This window comes from Octopus bimaculoides, chromosome 7 (assembly GCF_046866305.1).
Source record: "Octopus bimaculoides isolate indiv1 chromosome 7, ASM4686630v1, whole genome shotgun sequence".
In the NCBI taxonomy this organism is placed as follows: Eukaryota; Metazoa; Mollusca; class Cephalopoda; order Octopoda; family Octopodidae; genus Octopus; species Octopus bimaculoides.
In genome coordinates, this window is record NC_142934.1 from 25686733 (window position 1) to 25706853 (window position 20121).

Here is a 20121-nt window from a genome sequence, read left to right on the forward strand (position 1 = left end):
GATACACACGTATGTAGATAGATAGATAGATAGATAGATAGGTAGGTAGATAGGTAGGTAGATAGATTGATAGATAGGTAGATTGATAGATAGGTAGATTGATAGATAGGTAGATTGATAGATAGGTAGATTGATAGATAGGTAGATTGATAGATAGGTAGATTGATAGATAGGTAGATTGATAGATAGGTAGATAGATAGGTAGATTGATAGATAGATAGATAGGTAGATTGATAGATAGATAGATAGATAGATAGATAAATAGAAAGATAGATAGGTAGATAGATAGGTAGATAGGTAGATAAATAGATAGATAGATAGATAGAGAGAGAGAGAGAGAGAGAGAGAGAGAGAGAGAGAGAGAGAGAGAGATTTGATGGTTCATCTCCTTTTTAAAAAGTCGGAGGTGAATGGATGTTGCAGTACAAACTGAAATGTTCCTTGCCTTTTACTTTTAATTATATACCATGCCTTGTTTAAGTGATGACTCAAGAGATTTAACAATCATATTGAAGTTGAGAGATAGCGAAAAGAAAAAGGAAGAGAATTAGAAAAAGGTAGCAAGGAAAAAGCACTACGATGTCAATATAACTGAAAACAAAGATTTAAAAAAAATTCATAGTCTCTTTCTTAGGTTTACAGTTGCCTCACTTTGTAGCCTTTGTTACAGATCTTTCGTACTCCACGTGGTTATTTGCATGTTGGAAAGCAAGTATGACAGTCACTGTGTAGTTGGGTTGTTGGTGTTGGTGGTGTTGTGTAAGCCTTAAGTGAGTCTCGATCGAGCAGACCTTTCACACCTTTATTGAAAGATGTTTTGGCCGTGTTTATTCTGCCTATTTTGCATATCTACGTCGAGGTGAACCAAACCAGTCCTGGGTATAACTTTGAGCTTTATCCAGTGGTGGTGTCCTCGTCCGGGAGTTCCAAGGTTTTGAGGAGTGTGGAACCACCTCTTAGCCACTATTGTTCCCAAGTCTGCACTGACTCAGAGTAGTAGTAACACCTGTTAGGGACTTAAGTCTGGGTCAATTAGCTTATTGGGTCTTCCCTACCTACGCATGTGACGACTGGATCCGGTGGACATAGCGAGGGCAACCTTCGTGGTTCAACTGAAGCTAAAGTGGATACAGTAATACATTGTGAAGTGCAGACAGCAAGTAAGACATCTTGGTCATCCACTGCATTATTGCATCTGTCCCCATCCTCAGTTGTCTTAGCCTGATTTTGCTTCTGGAAAAACAATGCTCACAAACAAGAGAGCGAGGTTGACATTGCGCAACTCTTCACTTTTAACTTTTTAAGTAGTGCAGCCCACCTGAATATGAGCCATGTCTCATGAAACCCGTTTTCCGAAAAAGGTAGCCCATGCCTGATCTAAATAGTGAATTGTCAGTCTACTTTAACGGTTTCTAGGTTTCAATAATAATTCTCATTGCTCTGTTGTGTTATTGGTCAGTCTCATGTTCTGTCCCATGGACTGTTTCATGTTCTATTCATCTGGTTGCTGAGCCAGTAAGAACGAGAGATCAACGCAGGAATTGTTACATGAAAATAGAAACATTTACTGGCATACGTTTTTTGCATTCAGTATTTGTTCTTAGTTTCGAATTTGTTTAATCGTGATCTGATTGTCGTCGGGTTTACGTATTACAATTAAAACTATAACCTGGGTTCTTAACTCATTTAATTATATATTTCACAATGGGCTGAGACTTTCGAGTTCCTCGCTCACAATTTCTTATTCATGTTTCGCCATAAGTGAGATGGAAATTCAATTTACTTTTAACCTCGCCATGGCCTGGAAATATAACCATGGATATATTATGAGGAACAATACTATCAAGATTGGTAGTCACACAAACTATTGCAAAGACCCAATCTTCGAGATCACTTATCTGTCATAAATAAAGATGAATATTGTTTGTTTAGCTTCTGTTCAACCCTGACTGATCAAAGATCTGCTTAATCAGAGCTCACCTGGGATTAAACTACCAATACAGCTTCCTACCTGTATTGGTTGTTTAATAAAAGCCAATGAAATTCATAAACAATCATAACTTGCTTTAGATTAACATATATATCATAGCCATGCCCTTTATTTTGTAGGATGTGTAGATCTAAAACTACGTTATTCAGGGTGCCTTGCTTTTTAGATAGTAGAGAGTAATTTGATTTGAGGAAGATTCGGTTGATATTCATTGTAGCTCAAGCATACTACGTAGCGACCCTTTCGTTAGCTCTTTGTAACGACGACGATGATGATATAGAATACTCGCGACTTAGTAATTATAGTTATTTCTCACATTGGCGCAACACAACACAAATGTGGTGGAATAATCAATGAAATCAACTAAACATTATTAATCGTTTTAGTGATGAAAACAATGTAAAGAATTCATTCTAGTGGAAAAGAAAAGATAGTACGTCGCTACTGCTTCATATTATTCACGAAAGAAGAATGAAAGGTGAAATAGATTTTGGCGTGGTTTGAACTCAGACCGTAAAGAGCCAGAACAAATACTGCAAGTAGTTTTTTTTTTTCTGATACTCTAACGATTCTAGGTATGCATCGTGCTCTGCCGACTTAAAAATAATTACTATCATATGAGTGGAGGTGCAATGGCCCAGTGGTTAGGGCAGCGGACTCGCGGTTATAGGATCGCGGTTTCGATTCCCAGACCGGGCGTTGTGAGTGTTTATTGAGCGAAAACACCTAAAAGCTCCACGGGGCTCCGGCAGAGGATGGTGGTGAACCCTGCTGTACACTTTCACCACAACTTTCTCTCACTTTTACTTCCTGTTTCTGTTGTGCCTGTAATTCAAAGGGTCAGCCTTGTCACACTGTGTCACGCTGAATATCCCCGAGAACTACGTTATGAGTACACGTGTCAGTGGTGTGCTCAGCCACTTGCACTTTAATTTCACGAGCAGGCTGTTCCGCTGATCGGATCAACTGGAACCCTCGACGTCGTAAGCGACGGAGTGCCAACACTATCATATGCTCAAGCTCAAAAATTTGACTCGAGGGGAACAGGGAATCAGATCGATCTCAATACTTGACTGATAATTTTATTTTATCTATCTCGGAAGGATGAAAGCTGAAGTAGACGAGATTGAATGTAAAGAACGAAGTAATACAGCAAGACTTTTTTTTTATCGTCTCTCTAACGATTCTGCCATTGCACTGCTCTCTACCCTCTTAGCAATCATATCCTGATATATAAAAATGAATGTTCCAAGTTGTAAGCCAGAGTTTTATACGATTATAGTTGAAAGTTTTTCAAAAGGACAAATCTTTTCATGTGATAATCGCGTCTTCGTTATACATCTATATATTTATTTATCTATTCCGGCTTTACGTTCAGAGTTCAAATGCTGCCTAGGTCGACTTTCCTATCATTTCGGGGTACATAAAATGAATACCAGTTGCGCATTGAGGTCAATATAATCGATTAGACTCCCCTCTAAATAATATAGGCACAAGGCCTGAAATCTTTATTAGCAGCATTTCGTCCGTCTTTATGTTCTGAGTTCCGCCGAGATCGACTTTGCCTTCCATCTTCTCGGAGTTGATAAAATAATTACAACGAGGTCGATGAAATCGACTTGCTGCTCACCACCCACTTAAATTTCAAGCCTCGTGCCTAGAGTAGAAAGGATTATTTATTTATTTATTTATTTTGCATATCTTGAACTCTCTGAAATTCTTTTGAAGCAACAAATCCGGATCAAATTTTATTGTTTTACTTGTTTCAGCGTTTTTTTTTTTTTTTACTGTATCCATGTTGGAACACTGCCTTAAACGGTTTTAGTCGAACAAATTGACCCTAGGACTTATTATTTTAAGCCTAGTTCTTATTCTATCGGTCATTTCTACTGAACCGCTAAGTTACGCGAACTTAATCACAACATGGATTGCTAAGCAGTGATGATGGTGGTGGTGGGGGCAAACACAGACACAAAGATATACACACACACATATACATATATACACATATACATAATATAATATCATTATACACACACACACACACACACACACACACACACACACACACACACACACACACACACACACACACACACGACGATCTTCTTTCAGTTTTCAAGTACCATATCCACTCACAAGGCTCGAGACAATAGGAGAAGACACTTGCTCAAGGTGCCATGCAATGAGACTGAATCAGGAACCATGTGGCTGGGAACCAATCTTCTCGCCACACAGCCACGCCTGTCAACAACTTTTTAAAGTAATTGTATTTATTTTAGATATCAAGAAACTCAGGCAAGGCTTGGTACAGCTACTAGTATTAAATATAACTGCTTGCCAAAATAGAAATTAAATACGATTTTTCAACATATAATATTGTTTGAAATAGATTAAAAATTCCTTTCTTGGTCGAGTAATACAAGTTTATACATTGACGTTGTTGCATGTCCTTGACTATATTACAGCACAATTGAATCTATGAATGACATTTGATACGAACTTTACCCAACGTATTTTAATGTCATCAACTGGTGACTGTATCGCATTCTCAGGTCAGCTGATCGCTATGTGACTCTTCTCTGTAATTTAAAGAAGCCCGTCATATATATATATATATATATATATATATATATATATATATATGATCACGCCAAGGCAAAGCAATGAAACACGTTACACGCACGCTGATGTGTGTGTAACAAGTCTTGACTCTGCGTAATAATTGTAAACGAGTGCCACCACGCAAGCGGTGTCCTTTGTTTCCAGAGGACTTGTGAAAGCACAGTACCTTTTGCGCAGTTAATATAAACATTTAGCCATGTCAGTGCGTGTATGAATATGAGTGTAAATGAATGCTACTTAAAAGAATTGCTAATTTATTTGTAAAGTATTTTAATGACATCAACACTAAAACAAATTTGAGGGGCATCACCACTCATCTTACCAGTACTGAGGTAACATACAATACAATTCCTTGCGAATCGATATAAGGCAAAGACCGAGTTAGCGATACTATTTGTCTTTTAGAGACAGCGGTCAGCTGCTGAAAAGCGACATTGGCTTGTCTGTCCTCATGTAGACACCAGTGAGTCTGGGTTTGAGACGTACGGCCTTGGCGCGACATTAGTTTAGGAACGTGTGCTCTAATGGTGAGTATTCTGCTATCTGGCTTGACTGGGGGCCGCCTAGTGTGATGATGGCGATGATGTATACATGTTTGTGAGTGGGTTATTAAAAAGTGCATTTTGCGCACTACTTATGAAATCATATTATATGCAGCTGAGTCTGGTTTTAAAAGGCTCGCTTCGAGAGTTGCATTCCCTTGCGTTCGGTACAATGTGTTTATTAAGAGTCCCTCCTAGCGTGAGGCAATTATGTATGGTAATGCCCTTAATATAATATATTGTTTCATATAGTACACTGTTCACGTTTTGTCACAGACTGCTTGAAGCTTACAAACTTCCTACACATGGATCCCTGGATCTTACCCTTGTATTATGATTATATATATAAAGCTTGGTCGTTGTCGTCAAGCTGATACGATCTGGTAGCTTGTACCGTACTTTCGCTAATTATCCTAAGTGTTTCTGTAGTCTCGAGCAGACATGACCATTCTCTCGAACGTCCCCTCCACCACTCATGACCTAGCGGAACATCAAGGATGTGAGAGCTAGAGGGTGAGATGCTGTACCGGCCTTGTACTCCTTTTTAGTTAAGTAGAATGGCGCAACATGAAATGATGCGCCTTGTTCTAGGACACAACGCGCCACTCTGTTCAGAGATCCAACCCCCGACATTACGATCACTATCTCAAAGCAGTAACCACTAGGCGACGAGCCTTCAAATATATACATTGTCATCCAGGCAAACATGCACACACATTCACACACGCATAAGAGTAATGTTAAAGTGTAGTCTCAACTTGTTTTACTACATCAACTATGCTGTTACTATCAAGTTTTCATGCGACAGTCTTCCTTGAGTATTTTCTCCTCCGTTATTCTATTAATTTATAAGGCGCTCTATGTTCATTCACTCGACTCTTTTATACTTCTTTAGCTATTCTAAAATCTGTAGCAGTATTTAAACTATATGTGGCTGATGATGTCTAATAAGACTAAAAAATGTCGCGAGTTGTCACCTTATTGCTAGAAATTAGACTTGCGCCCCTTTGCATTCCATATTTAATTTTAGTTATATTTTGGGAATTGTCTTTCCCGCGTTATTTATTTATTCAACCACAATTAATCTTTTCGATTATGATTGTTTCTCATCACGAAGGCTGTGATTGAAATTAATTATTTCTCTCATCAAATGTGTTGCCACCTAATTTACATTTGATACATGCCTCTGTGAAAGAGTGTATATATGCATGGGTTTATGTATACAGATGTGTGTGTGTGTGTGTGTGTGTGTGTGTGTGTTGTGTATGAATGCATGTAGGTAGGTAAGTAGGTGTGTGTGTGTGTGTGTGTGTGTGTGTGTGTGTGTGTGTGTGTGTGTGTGTGTGTGTGTGTGTGTGTGTGTGTGTGTGTGTCTGTTTAATCTCATCTTGTATCTAGTGACCTTCTGCTCACCTCAGCTCGCACAGCGAGAAGGAATGTTTGCTGTAAAACATGTTTCTATTAAATTATAACGAAGTGGCTGGTGGGAAGTGACAGTTAGCTTGCTAGCTAGCATAGGTAGACACGATACAACAGTAACAACAAAACACACGTTCACTGCTCTTCATCGCTTTCATTTCCTACCAGATTTGTCATCAGTATACAACTAAGGTGTATGGCAAAATCAGTAGAGCACTCAAAATATTCATTTACCTCCCTTTACTGTCAAGTCTCACTGTGGTCGACTTCGTGGTTCATCCTTTTGAGATTGTTGTTTAGTCTTCAGATCTTGCTTAGGTCAACAGCGGAATCGTTCGAACGTCTGAAAAGTGTCTTGCAGGATTGGTTCAGGCACTTTACATACATCATATTATGGACCAAAAATAATTTGTTATAACTGGAGTTACACCAGTGTTGAAAGGTTGAGAAAAAAAAATCATTAGCGTTAATGACAATTTTTATCAAAACAGACAACGGTGACAAATCGGATATTCTAATGAATTAAACATTAAATAGCAACATTAAGAGTTTGTGATGTAATGTGAAAATAACTCTGGATATGTTACAGACTTAGATCTCCTAATAAAAACAGTTTTACAAAAAGCAGATAGATTGATATTTGTATTGCGCAATATGATATTTGGGAAGGCTGGCAATTGGTACAACTGCTACAAATCGTAAGAAAAGCGAGGAAAGAAATTCCTTAACTTAAAGCATCTATATTCAGAATGTCAGACTTTACATAATAATTGGCGTAGAATAGAGGAAGGAAATCAATGGCAAGCAACAGGTGGAATTGTGTAAAGACTGCTGGTAGGTCAATATTGTAAATGTTATAGAATTTTAGAGCGCGCGCGCGAGTGTGCTTGAGGGGTGGGGTGTAGTGGATATGTCTTTTACTAGCTGTGGTGGGTATCGAGGTGTTACTCCATGCTTCTATTGCAGATTATTAATGTGTTAAAGAGTCAGGAAATTATGGCAACCGGCTTTAAACGTTTAATTAGTTTCTCGTTCTGGCAGACATTGTAAAAATGATGGAATGTATTATAAGGATATATGCCAAATTTGAAATCGGAGCTACAATACTAACCAATTATTTATGATATTTTCAGTTTATTCATGCAGTTTCAGGATACCACTCCCACTGCCACCACAATTACTAACTACTACTACTACTACTACTACTACTACTACTACTACTACTACTACTACTACTACTACTACTACTACTTAACAACAATAATAGGTTTTATATTGGACGGAAAAGCAGTAAATTAGGTGAAGCGGAAGAGCGCCGAACTAAATGCCTTATATAATTTCGTCTCCTACGTTTATATTCTGAGTTCATATCGCCCCAGACTCGGACTTTTAAATAAAGCAGTCAAATTTCCCTGAAGCTACACTTTACTGTTTTAAAATTGTTGTTGTTGGCACTCCGTCGCTTACGACGTCGAGGGTTCCAGTTGATCCGATCAACAGAACAGCCTGCTCGTCAAATTAACATGCAAGTGGCTGAGCACTCCACAGACACGTGTACCCTTAACGTAGTTCTCGGGGATATTCAACGTGACACAGTATGACAAGGCTGACCCTTTGAATTACAGGCACAACAGAAACAGGAAGTAAGAATGAGAGAAAGCTGTGGTGGAAGAGTACAGCAGGGTTCGCCACCATCCGCTGCCGGGGCCTCGTGGAACTTTAGGTGTTTTCGCTCAATAAACACTCACAACGCCCTGTCTGGGAATCGAAACCACGATCCTATGACTGCGAGTCCGCTGCCCTAACCACTGGACCATTGCGCCTCCACTGTTTTAAAACAGGAAGGGCACATCGTACGACGTCGTCTTCAATATACAAAAAGAAAGAAAAAAATGATGAGATTGTGATGGGTAGAACACTTTCAATGAACGGTTTGCTCGATCATTTGAAGACAAGAATTCAGTCGTTCGATCAATTGAGTTGCTTGCTCATTGAATTAACATCTGAGTGAATGAATATTCCTCGAACACTTGTACCTTTAAAGTAATTCTTAGGCAGGGTCAGTGTGACACAGTGTGCACCAAGATTATACCTTTTTTGAATTACATGTACTATCAATTCGATGAGTAGAGGCGCAATGGCCCAGTGGTTAGGGCAGCAGACTCGCGGTCGGAGCATCGCTCTTTCGATTCTCAGACCGGGCGTTGTGTGTGTTTATTGAGCGAAAACACCTAAAGCTCCACAAGGCTCCAGCAGGGGGTTGGTGGCGACCCCTATTGTACTCTTTCGCCCCAACTTTCTTTCACTCTTTCTTCCGGTTTCTTGAGTAAAGCTGCGATGGACTGGCGGCCCGTCCTGCTGGGGGGTGGGGAACACACACGCCATAGAAACCGGGAAACCGGACCCATGAGCCTGGGTATGCTTTAAAAGGGCGCATAAATAAATAATAAAAATCAATTCGATGAGCTTCTAGATAGCTCCCGTTTACTCAATTTCTCTCACAAGGTATGGGTCGGCCTAAAGAAATAAAAGAATAACGTTTGCTCAAGGTTCCACAATGTGGGATCGAAATCGAGACTTTGTGGTTGTGATGCAAACTTCTTAACCATACGGCGCCTGAGTGATCTTATTACTCTGTAGATAACTTCAATAACTCCATTATAAATAAATAGCGGATAATTAGTTAATGTTTGGAATTGAGTACAGCTAACCTTTACATGAACGTCCATTAAGTTCATTTATCGTCCATTGTCAGCTTTATAGATTTTCCACCTCATTACAAAGTCTGTGCTGCTGCTACTTTTGTTGTTGTTGTTGGTAGTTGTAATAGTCGTTGTGGTGGTGGTGGTGGTGGTAGTAGTAGTAGTAGTATTTCTTGTAGTTGGTGGTGGTGTTGATGTTGATGTTAGTAGTAATAGTATTTCTTGTTGTTTCAACCCAGGTCAGCCCTACTTTCGATCAGATCTTTGATGGTCGAAGTCACTCCAGCTATGGCTATCCTGTCTGCTTTCGAACACTGTATACTGCAGATTATATTGCTTAACCCTTGCCTGTCCAAAGCATGGTCTGGTTGGAGACCCAGCCTTCCGAGTTCTTTTACGGGGCTTAGAAAAACTGAAGGACCGCTGCTTGTTTTCACACTTTTAGTTATCCCGTGTTTAATACCTTTGGAGTTATATACAGATTTCCGTTGATAAGTAGTTGAAAAAAATTGGGCATGTTTGTCATTTGTGATGCATGGACGCCAGGGAAATATATCCAGTGCATCACGTGATACAAAAGACAGGCAACTGGCTAAGGTCTTTTCATACATTTTAAAAACTTGATGTGTTTCGAGGGAGACTCGGTTGTTGTTTCTTATTTCTTTATTGCCCACAAGGGGCTAAACATAGAAGGGACAAACAAGGACATACAAAGGGGTTAAGTCGATTACATCGACCCCAGTGTGTAGCTGGTACTTAATTTATCGACCCCGAAAGGATGAAAGGTAAAGTCGACCTCGGCGGAATTTGAACTCAGAACGTTACGGCAGACGAAATACCGGTAAGCATTTCGCCCGGCGTGCTAACGTTTCTGCCAGCTCGCCGCCTTATCGGTTGCTGTTTCTAGAATGCCGTGCAGCCATATAATGGCTCTCCTATTAGCTTGGGTCTGGTCTCACTGTGAAATTAGCCCCATGAGAAACTTTCCGTAGCTTCGGTTGTGAAATGAATTCGGCTGCTGTTTCTAGAAAGCCGTGCAACCAAACCATATACTGGTCCCAATATTAGCTTGTGTCTGGTCTCACTGTGAAATTCACCCCATGAAAAAATTTTCTATAGCTTTGGTTACGAAATGAACCCATTGATTTCGTGTTACTGTTCAAGATTCGCTTACCTCCCTTGACAAGTTGTTGGGATAAAGTTACTTCTTTAAATGAGAATGTGCCTAGTCACATAATCATTTGCATAATGGTACAAGACTGACAGCTTGAAAATATTTACAAAATTTCCAACGCAGCGTGTGTTATGAACAGATAATGTATATAGTTATATCTATATGTATGTAATTTAGCAACGAGACTAAATATAGATATGGCTCTCTATATTTATTCATAGCTCTGCGTTGGTAAGATACGAAGGCGGAGAATTAGCAGAATCGTTGGTGCATAGAACAGAACACTTTGCAGTATTCGTTCCGATGCTCTGAGTTCAAATCCTGTTGATGCCAACTTGGTTTTTCATTTATTCGATATCATTAAATGAAGTACCATTTCAATATTGAACTTTATTTTATTTTTTGCTGCGTGTATGTTGGGGAACCCTCTTGAAGGGTTTAGTCGAACAAATCAACCCGCATGCTTTTTAAAAGCTTGGTACATATTCTATCGACGTTCTTTGCCGAACCGCTACGTTACGGGGACACAAATAAACCAACAACGGTTGTCAAGTGATGGGGGAGGGTGGACACACAAGTACAAACACACACACACACACACACACACACACACACACACACACACACACACACACACACACACACACGCACAAGATGGTTTCCGTCTACCAAATTCACTCGCAAAGCATTGCCTTGCCCGAAACTGTAGTAGAAAACACCCAAGGTATCTCGCATTGTGACTGGACCCGAAATTACGTGGTTAAACAGCGAATTTCTTAACCACATTGTTATGATTTCACCTGTTTGCTTTTCACAAGATCAACATTCTGCTTTATTTCAATGTAATTTTTCTTTCGAAATACTTTTTGTTGTTGCTTCGACTCGAACCAACCCTTATCGAACAGAACTAGGATCAAAAGCATTACAGCCACGGTTCTTTTGCCGAACCGTTTGTCAAACGGTGATAGGGGAACAAAACCATTCATAAGGCTTTGGTCAGCCCGAGGGTACAGTAGAAGACACTTGTCCGAGGTACCACGCAATGGGAGATAATTTATTTTTAGAACTGCATTGTACGCTAGGTGTGAAAGGCTGGATCTAACTCTAACCCTAACCATAAAACAAGTAGAATCTTTAGGCCATATGTAGCCGGTTTAAATGTTAAAGAGTTGAAGAAGATTTAGGCTATATTTCTTGTATGCTGACCATGTAGAGGCTTCAGAGAAGTATTAGATGCATACTGGGTCTATTATTGACAGGGTTGTCTTTCACGTTGGTTAAAATGAAATCATCAATTGATGACCAGTAAAATTATTTTACCACATAGCCAGGTACCATCTCCGACTAGCAGTCAAAGGGTGCTCTTACTCAACGTTGACGACCAACAATTCTGCATTTTTAGATCCGGGTTCAGAACAAGGTTTGTCAATATAGCGTTGTTGCAACAGTTGATTTATTACTTCAAAAGATTTATTCATTACTTAAAAAGACGACTCACCGTCGTGATATTCAAGGTGTCTTCTTGTTACCAGACATTATCACGTCCTCGGTGTTTATTGGTGAACCGGTCGAGTAGATTCAGCTAAGTATATTGAAACTTACGTAAAAAGTTAAACGAACACACACACACACACACACACACACACACACACACACACACACACACACACACACACACACACACACACACACTTCCTCTTTCTGTCAATCTGACTTTTTCTCTCTCATTCACTCTCTTAGTATATTTTCTCTTTCTTTTTGCCCTTCTCTCTCGTTCTATTTATGTTAAGTGCAAAATCCGATTGCAGTAGTGAGAGGTAGGTATGTACCACAGTGGTCTGATGTTTCATTGGTATACATAGTTTATCTTTTACTTGTTTCAGTCACTGCTCTGCGGCCGTGCTAGGACACCGCCTTGGAAGTTTTAGTTGAGGAAATCGATTCCAGTACTTACTTTTATATTTCAAGTCTAGTATTAATCTTATCCGTCTCAATGCCGAACCGCTAAATTACGGGAGCAAACAAACCAGTATCGGTTGTCAAGCAGTGGTCTCTCTCTGACACACACACAATGGTCTGGTTGGAGACCCAACCTTCCGAGTTCTTTTACGGGCCTTAGAAAAACTGAAGGATCGCTGCAATAAGTGTGTGAATCTGAGAGGGGAATATTTTAAATAAAATCATAATTAACTAATCCCCCTGCATTTTAAAAAAAATCTAAAGCTACGAACTTTTTTAGCATCTTTTCGTATATGAAACGGGCTTCTTTCAGTTTCTGTCAACTAAATCCACTCATGAGGCTTTTGTCGGTCCGGGGCTAGAGTACAAGATATTTGTCCAAGTTGTCATGCTGTGGGACTGACCCCGGAACCATGCAATGTTAAATGAAGATTAGTTTTAAACTAAAATGCTTGAAACTTATACTGTACTACGGTGAAGAGAGAATAATTTCGTGGATGCAAATGGTTTTCTCTTATTAATAAGGAAGGAGAAGGCGGCGAGCTGGCGGTAACGTTAGCACGACGGGCGAAATGTTTAGCGGTATTTCATCTGCCGTTACGTTCTGAGTTCAAATTCCGCCGAGGTCGACTTTGCCTTTCATCCTTTCGGGGTCGAGAAATTAAGTACCAGTTACGCACTGGGGTCGATGTAATCGACTTAATCCGTTCGTCTGTTCTTGTTTGTTCCCTCTATGTTTAGCCCCTTGTGGGCAATAACGAAATAGGTATTTCATCTGTCTTTGCGTTCTGAGCTCAAATTCCGCCGAGGTCGGCTTTGCCTTTCATCCCTTCGGGGTCGATAAATTAAGTACCAGTTGCGTACTGAGGTCGATCTGATCGACTGGCCCCTCTCCAAAACTTTTGGGCCTTGTGCCTAAAGTAGAAAAGAATAAAGAGGGAAAAAGCAAAAAAGAATTTGTGAATCTCTGAACATGACTTGGGGGCGAATTATAAGTGTAGACTGTCTGCGTGGAGAAATTTGTAATTTTAGTAAATTCATGGGTGTGTTTAATGTATATCTTGGTCTTAGGGCTAAAGCTGCTTTTTTTTTTTAATGTAGGGTTTTACAGATGTCAGCGGAAGATTCAATTTTAAAAATCAATGTGTGTTTACGTGAACTAAAATAATATATAAACTTCCAGCTTCAGCAGAGGAAAATCCTACGCACAAGATATTGATCAGCCTGAGGCTATACTGGACAAGGGATGGAACAGAGAACCATCTAACTGCGTGGCCGACTTCTTAATATAACTGCTAGGTCGGCGCCTGTGAGAGTGGTTAAGAATTTCGCTTCGTGTCCACCGTGGTTTCTGGTTCTATATCCGACATCATGTGGCACCTTCAGCAAGTATCTTCTAATATACCTTCGAGATTTCGGGTTGACCAATTTAGCTAACGTAACCTGTGCAAAAGCTTCTGTGCGTGTGTGAATGAATAGATAGATAGATGGAGAGAGAGAGAGAGACAGGCAGACAGACAAAAGCATATTCTTTCTAAGTAGTGATTTTTCTGGTTCGGTAAATTTTTGTAATAGCGTATTTAAATATCTTTAAAAGTGCAATAATTGACTGTGGATACATGATATAAGTATGGAGATCAGTGGAAGAAATACTGTATATACTGTTTTATGTAATGAAATGATTTGGATCCGTTTAGGATAGTTTGTTAAGCAGTAGTTAATAAACGTAAGACGAAAAGAAAATATCTAAAATTAACGTAAAAATTCATTCAAGGGAGGCAACTCGAAGTTTATTTGTAAATATTAACGTTTATTTCCCATGCATAAAGTCAAGGAAACGTTTGTTCGTTATGCTTCTGTTGAAGTGACAGTAATCACTGAGCTCGTCTTTCTATTTATTTATTATTTATTTATGTATTTATTTATCATTTATAGAATTGTTGGGATTTCCCAGAAACTAAGTCCTCGACACGTGTGTAGGTTCTTCCATATTGAGCGTTTAATAATACGTTATACTGTTGAAATTATCCATGATATCTCTTACATCTTTCATGGTAGTTTTAGAAATAGTCTGTATAGGACTGTGTGGTTGAAGAAGCTCGTTTTGATACCACGTCGTTTCGAGTTCGGTCCCACAGCAAAGAATCTTGACCAAGCGTCATTTGCTTGTGAGTGGATTTTGGTAAATGAAACTGTGGAAGACCGGCGTATGTATGTGTGTGTGAGAGAGAGAGAGAGAGGGGGGGGGGTGAGAGTGTGTGTGTGTGGGTATCCTTTTTAAGTAGTAATTTTTCTGGTCTGGTTTATTTTTGTAATAGCTTTTTTTAAAATAGTCATTAAAATGCAATAATTTTCTCTAGAGATATGATATAAGGATGGGGTCAATGGAAGAAATACTGTATATACTGTTTAATGCGATGAAATAGTTTGTTCGCCCTCTACCACTTCTGAACCTGAAATGGTTTGTTTACGTCCTTCTAACGATTTTGGTAAAAGAGACTGCTATGATAAATACCAGACTTTTAAAAACAAAAATGGTACTGAAGTTGATTTGTTCTACGAAAATCTTCAAGGTAGATCTCCAGTATGGCCGCAATCCGATGACTGAAATAAAAGTTAAAAGCTTAACTACTACATAAATTTGTCGACTTAGCAAAACCCAGAAGTATTTGAACTAGTTCCTTTTTATAACACTAAAAGGCTATGACAAAATCTCTTATTTATGTTTTTATTGTTGAACGTATGTAGTGTATTGAATTGACAATGTTGTATTACGGGCATTTTATTCAATTTCTCTCTTATATATTAAGTAATCACTTGTCAGGTAGTCAATCGATAAATCTCTATGTTCTCTGATAAACCTATAGACATACATCTTGCGTTACCACAACTCAATTCACAATACTTTTTCTCGAAATTTCACTGTCACAAACTTGCCTTATCACACACTCCCCCCTCTCTCTCTCTCTCTTTCTTTTTATCTGCGTACCTATACATACATTTATCCATCTCTCTAACATATTTTTACTCTTTCACACTCAATGTTCATCTCTCACATATATCCAGTGCCTTTACCTGCGCGCACATATGAGGCGTTCATGGTGTTTTGTATCAGTCCTTTACTAAACTTGGGCAAATGCCCACATACACATGAATATCCAAGCCGAAACCGTACTAGAGTTGATATTTCATATATATATATATAATTCTGTGTGTGTGTGTAGTCACGTAGTGAGGCAGCTGATATGGACATTTTTACTGACCTGAAAGAGTTATTTGCTGCAAGCTATTGTCTATGAATAAATAACATTCGTAAAATAAGTTTGTGAATTGTGATGTATCGAGCAGGACCTTTCTTCGAGGTAAAAATTCGAGAGCTGTACTACTCCGTTGTTACCTTAAAGATGATGTACATACTTCATAACAGACACACACATGCACGCATATTCATGGATCTCTGTCAGTTTTTACGATGAGTTATCCAACTGCTCCATTAATAAAACGGCTTGAATAATTCATTGAATTATAATGTAACTAGCTGAGTATAGGCACATCTATCCTTAACGTGTACTCAAGCAGAATCATTACGACAGAATGTGACAAAGTTGACCATTTGAATTTCCAAGGAGATCTCATATATTCCGTTTCATTCACAAGGCTTGGCGCGACCTTGCTCAAGATGCTGCGCAGTCTGAAACCATTGTATCGATGAACTCGGTTGACATTATGGTTTCAAGTTTTCGTAGCACAGAGAATAATAGTTCTCTGTGTGGAACCGTCTGGTAAAAAAACGTTATAAGTGTAAGATTACATAAATGTTTGGGAAGAAAGATTTGGATCTGTGCAGGGTTACAGAGATTGCGACAAGTTTCTTGGAAACATTAAAGAATATTTATAATTCGTCAAATATCAACTTTTTTTTCTTTTTGCGTATTGGTTTTTGATTGGCCGACACTTTAATGTTCACCCCCAATCAAGTCTTTGAATTTGTAGCACAGGCATTAAGAGGGAACTTTGTTTTCATTGAGAGTTTGATGTGATCAATAAAAGAGTAATTTGTGCTTTGGCGGTATTATTTTCACTTGGTCTAGGACGGTGAAATGGCACAATTGTTAGCACTCCGGTTACAATGCTTAGTGGCATTTCTTCCGGCTTTACGTCGAGTCCAGATTCTGATTCTGCCGAAATCTGCTTTACCTTTTATCCTTTCGGGGTCGATAAAATACCAGCTGACACTGGGTTCGATGTAATCGACCAGTCACCGCCCACCAAAATTTCCGACCTTCTGCCTATAGTAGAATTATTTTTCACTTGACTTGGTCAGGGTCTTTTACCTGCTGTTTTGATTGTCACTGCTTAGGTTAGCTGTGAGTACCTCATTAATTTCATTTAGCTTTAGAGTATAAGTCGCAACATGTGTCCAAACTATACTCACGAATGACTGCTGGCTGTACTGCAATTAGAAACTGTACATAGCGTCTGTAAGAAAAAATACGAAATTCTGTTCTTGTTGGTGCTTGTATTTACATTAACATTATCGAATGAACAAAACAGGATCAGTGAATCCGTTGGATAATAGTTGTCTTCTTTCAAATTATCAACAGGGTGTACAGATTAACGTTAACGAGAGACACCTTGTCAGCAAGGTTTCTAAATTTGTCAGCGACACGGGATTATCATCAGTAAAGACATCGCCAGAAAAGCGACAGTTTTAGACAGTAAGTGTTGATCAGTAAGAGGCGTGGAGCAAATACCGACATAAAAAATAAATTCTTTTAATGATACAATATACTGATGCTTTACGGTTCGATTCTGAACTCTGGTATTTTCATTACTTTTATTTATTCATTTGTTTATCTACTGAAAATAAAATATATAACCTGTCAGTGGTAGATTTAGAGTAGGCCTTGACATGACGTCCATCCCACTTGAAGCAGTTATTTTTGTGTTTTCACTGGTATCTTAAAGGCATCTGATTCACAATTTTTAATATTAGGTGACTTACTGCAAGCAGCTATCTAGAAACTCAATATTTTGACATTGTAAGCCGACAATTATTTACTTTAGTTCAAATATTCATAGTGTCAGTAGAACTGTTTCATATCAGCTATCTATAGTTCTGAGCAGTTCATAAATGGATATTATGTAAGCCATAGGAGAATTCGTTTTCTTTTATTTCTAAAATATTCATTCATTTAATAATTTGTGCTCTAAATATGTAAAAGACATAGCATTGAACAAATTAACAAAACATTTAACTCAAATACTAATGTCCATTTTCAGCATTAAATATAATTAGTTTTTATATTATGATCTGAAACTGCTGTGAAAATCATTTGTAACTTTGTGAATGCAGTGATTTCCATTAAAACAAGCATAAAGCTATTAAGAACATCAAATGTATTTCATTCTATAGCATTTTCTAACAACAAACTGTGGGCGTTAATAAATTCCAGAAATATGCTACATCATTCTAGCTTTATTCTTCATTGAATAAAATATTCTTTGAACGCAGGATTTGACATTAACATAATTTATAGAATAGCAAAATTAGTAGAGAAGTAACGTGTATCAAAAATAGTTTTAGAATGGTAGAATATTGCTAACGAGCAACGTGTGCAGGTAATGTAAGCTCTATGACTATGTATGTCATTCTCGAGGTGGCTGCACAAGTGAGTGGACAAGCGAAAGAGAAAAGGCACTCAACACATTTAGTAGAAGTTTTATGTATTATTTAAAACAGTTTGATTCGACTCCATGTTATTTTATATTTCACGACTGAAGGAAGCTTCCTGGATTTTCAGTTTGTGTGAAACACTTGCTATTACTGAAGTTAATCCGTGAAATTTCATACAATAAAAAAATAAATAATAGTTAATTCATTTTCGGTGAAGAATGAATAATCAGAAGTTTTGGCCTTTTTCAGGAAGGGTGCGTGAGAGAGAGAGGGAGAAAGAGAGAGGTGTTATCTGTTGGGCTAAATTGCAACTGGGGGGAAAAGATCAAGGAAGTAGATGAGCGATGAATAAGGGTAGACATGTTGGTGGGAAGTGGAGTACGGGTAGGTAAAGTAGTGGGAGGAATTAAGGTGTGAGAGAGGTCATAAAATTTAATCGAATTGGAAGGGAGATGATGAGAAGCAGACTAGTAACGTGGGGTTGAGAAAATTGAGCAAGGAAGTGAGGGTCAGAAATACATATGTACAATAATTCAGTCACAAATGCAGACAAGATAGGAAAATAAAAGGTGGAGGGTGATGAGCAGCAGCAATTAGGCGATTGGGAATGAGTTAGAGGGGTAGTTCTGAAAAAAGAATTTATAAAAATCGTTGAAAGAAAATATATTTAACACTTTAACACCTACCCAAAGAATTTTTAAAGTTTGTCCTAGACGTTCATGTTTATTTTCTGACTTAGTTATCCGTTGTTCCATACGTTCTGAGTAATGTAACGCTTTCCTTTCATATAACCCAAGTTACTCTGGTGGTTAAAAAGAATTGGAGATGTGTGTCGTATATGATGCATGGACACCAGGGAAATGTTTTGAGTGTCATATGTGATACTCAGGACAGGCAAAAGGTTAAGGAATTATTAGTTATGAGGAATTGTAAAGGAAAAGAATCCAGAATCTTATGATACGACCAGAATTATAAAAACAAAAATGTACACAGAAGGGAGACAGTATAGATGCTTGTGTATTCAACTGTACTATTGAGGAAGTGATAAACTCTAAATTTCTAGGGATGCAAATTTAGCATTAAACTATTCTGCGAGGCAACTGCCTCCGCTGCCTTATTAGCTACAAACCTGTCTGACAAAGGATGTGAACAGAGAGAACCATCGTACTGTCATATTTTTTTTAAAGACAACCAAGTTCATTGATCTGTCTGTAGAGCCAACTGTCTGTCTTTGATAATTCGAAATTGTTGCTTTTGTCTTCTTAAACTCTCCCGTATTCCTTCAGCATGATTTTGTTTGTTTGTTTGTTTACTTTTTTAGCATGGCTTTTGATTTATTTTTTTGTTCTGTTATTTAGTTACTTTGTGAAGCATGACTTATTCTTGCAACCCATTTGTTTGTTTCATCTCCTGATCTCAACCTTGCTTTCAACTATTTCCCTTCCTTCTACCTGTTTGTCTCCCTTCTATCCTTATCAGTCTGTCTGTCGTCGTTCTTTACTCGTCTATAGCTGTTTCTCTCCCCACTTTCTCTCTCTACTTTTCTTTCTTCCTCAGTTTCTGTGTCTCATATACTTTTCTTTTCCTTTTTTACCTTTACCTTACCCCATCATTTTCCTTTACTCTCTATTTTTCACTCTCACTCTCTTCTCTTTCCAGTTCTTCTCCTACTTTCTCAACTTCCATTTCACTCCTCTGTTACTCTCTGTTCTCTCTTAACTTCCTCTTTCTTCTCAGCCTATATATTCACTTGTGCATCACATACCCTAGCTTTATTTCTATCCGCAGCCTTTACACACCTTAACATTTGAATCAATCTAGAACTCTCGTACTCCCAATTCTCCATTGTTGTTACTAAGCTTGATTTCTTTCCCACAAACCGATTGACCATTCTTGTGATATGTGACATTTTGTTAACCTTTGAATTTTGACTTCTGTATATTTATCTTGCCATGCTGTTAATTAACCAAATTAACCCTTGACGTATCCCATTTTTTTGCCATTTCTCGTGTATATCTGAAATGTCTTCAATA

At 38.4% G+C, this 20121-nt stretch overlaps 1 protein-coding gene across 6 annotated transcripts in view; it reads left to right on the top strand.

Annotated features, from left to right (window-relative positions):
* LOC106874846 (neuronal membrane glycoprotein M6-a) overlaps positions 1-20121 on the top strand; it is a 664201-nt gene that overhangs the window by 162920 nt on the left and 481160 nt on the right. The gene's annotated exons all lie outside the window — the stretch shown is intronic.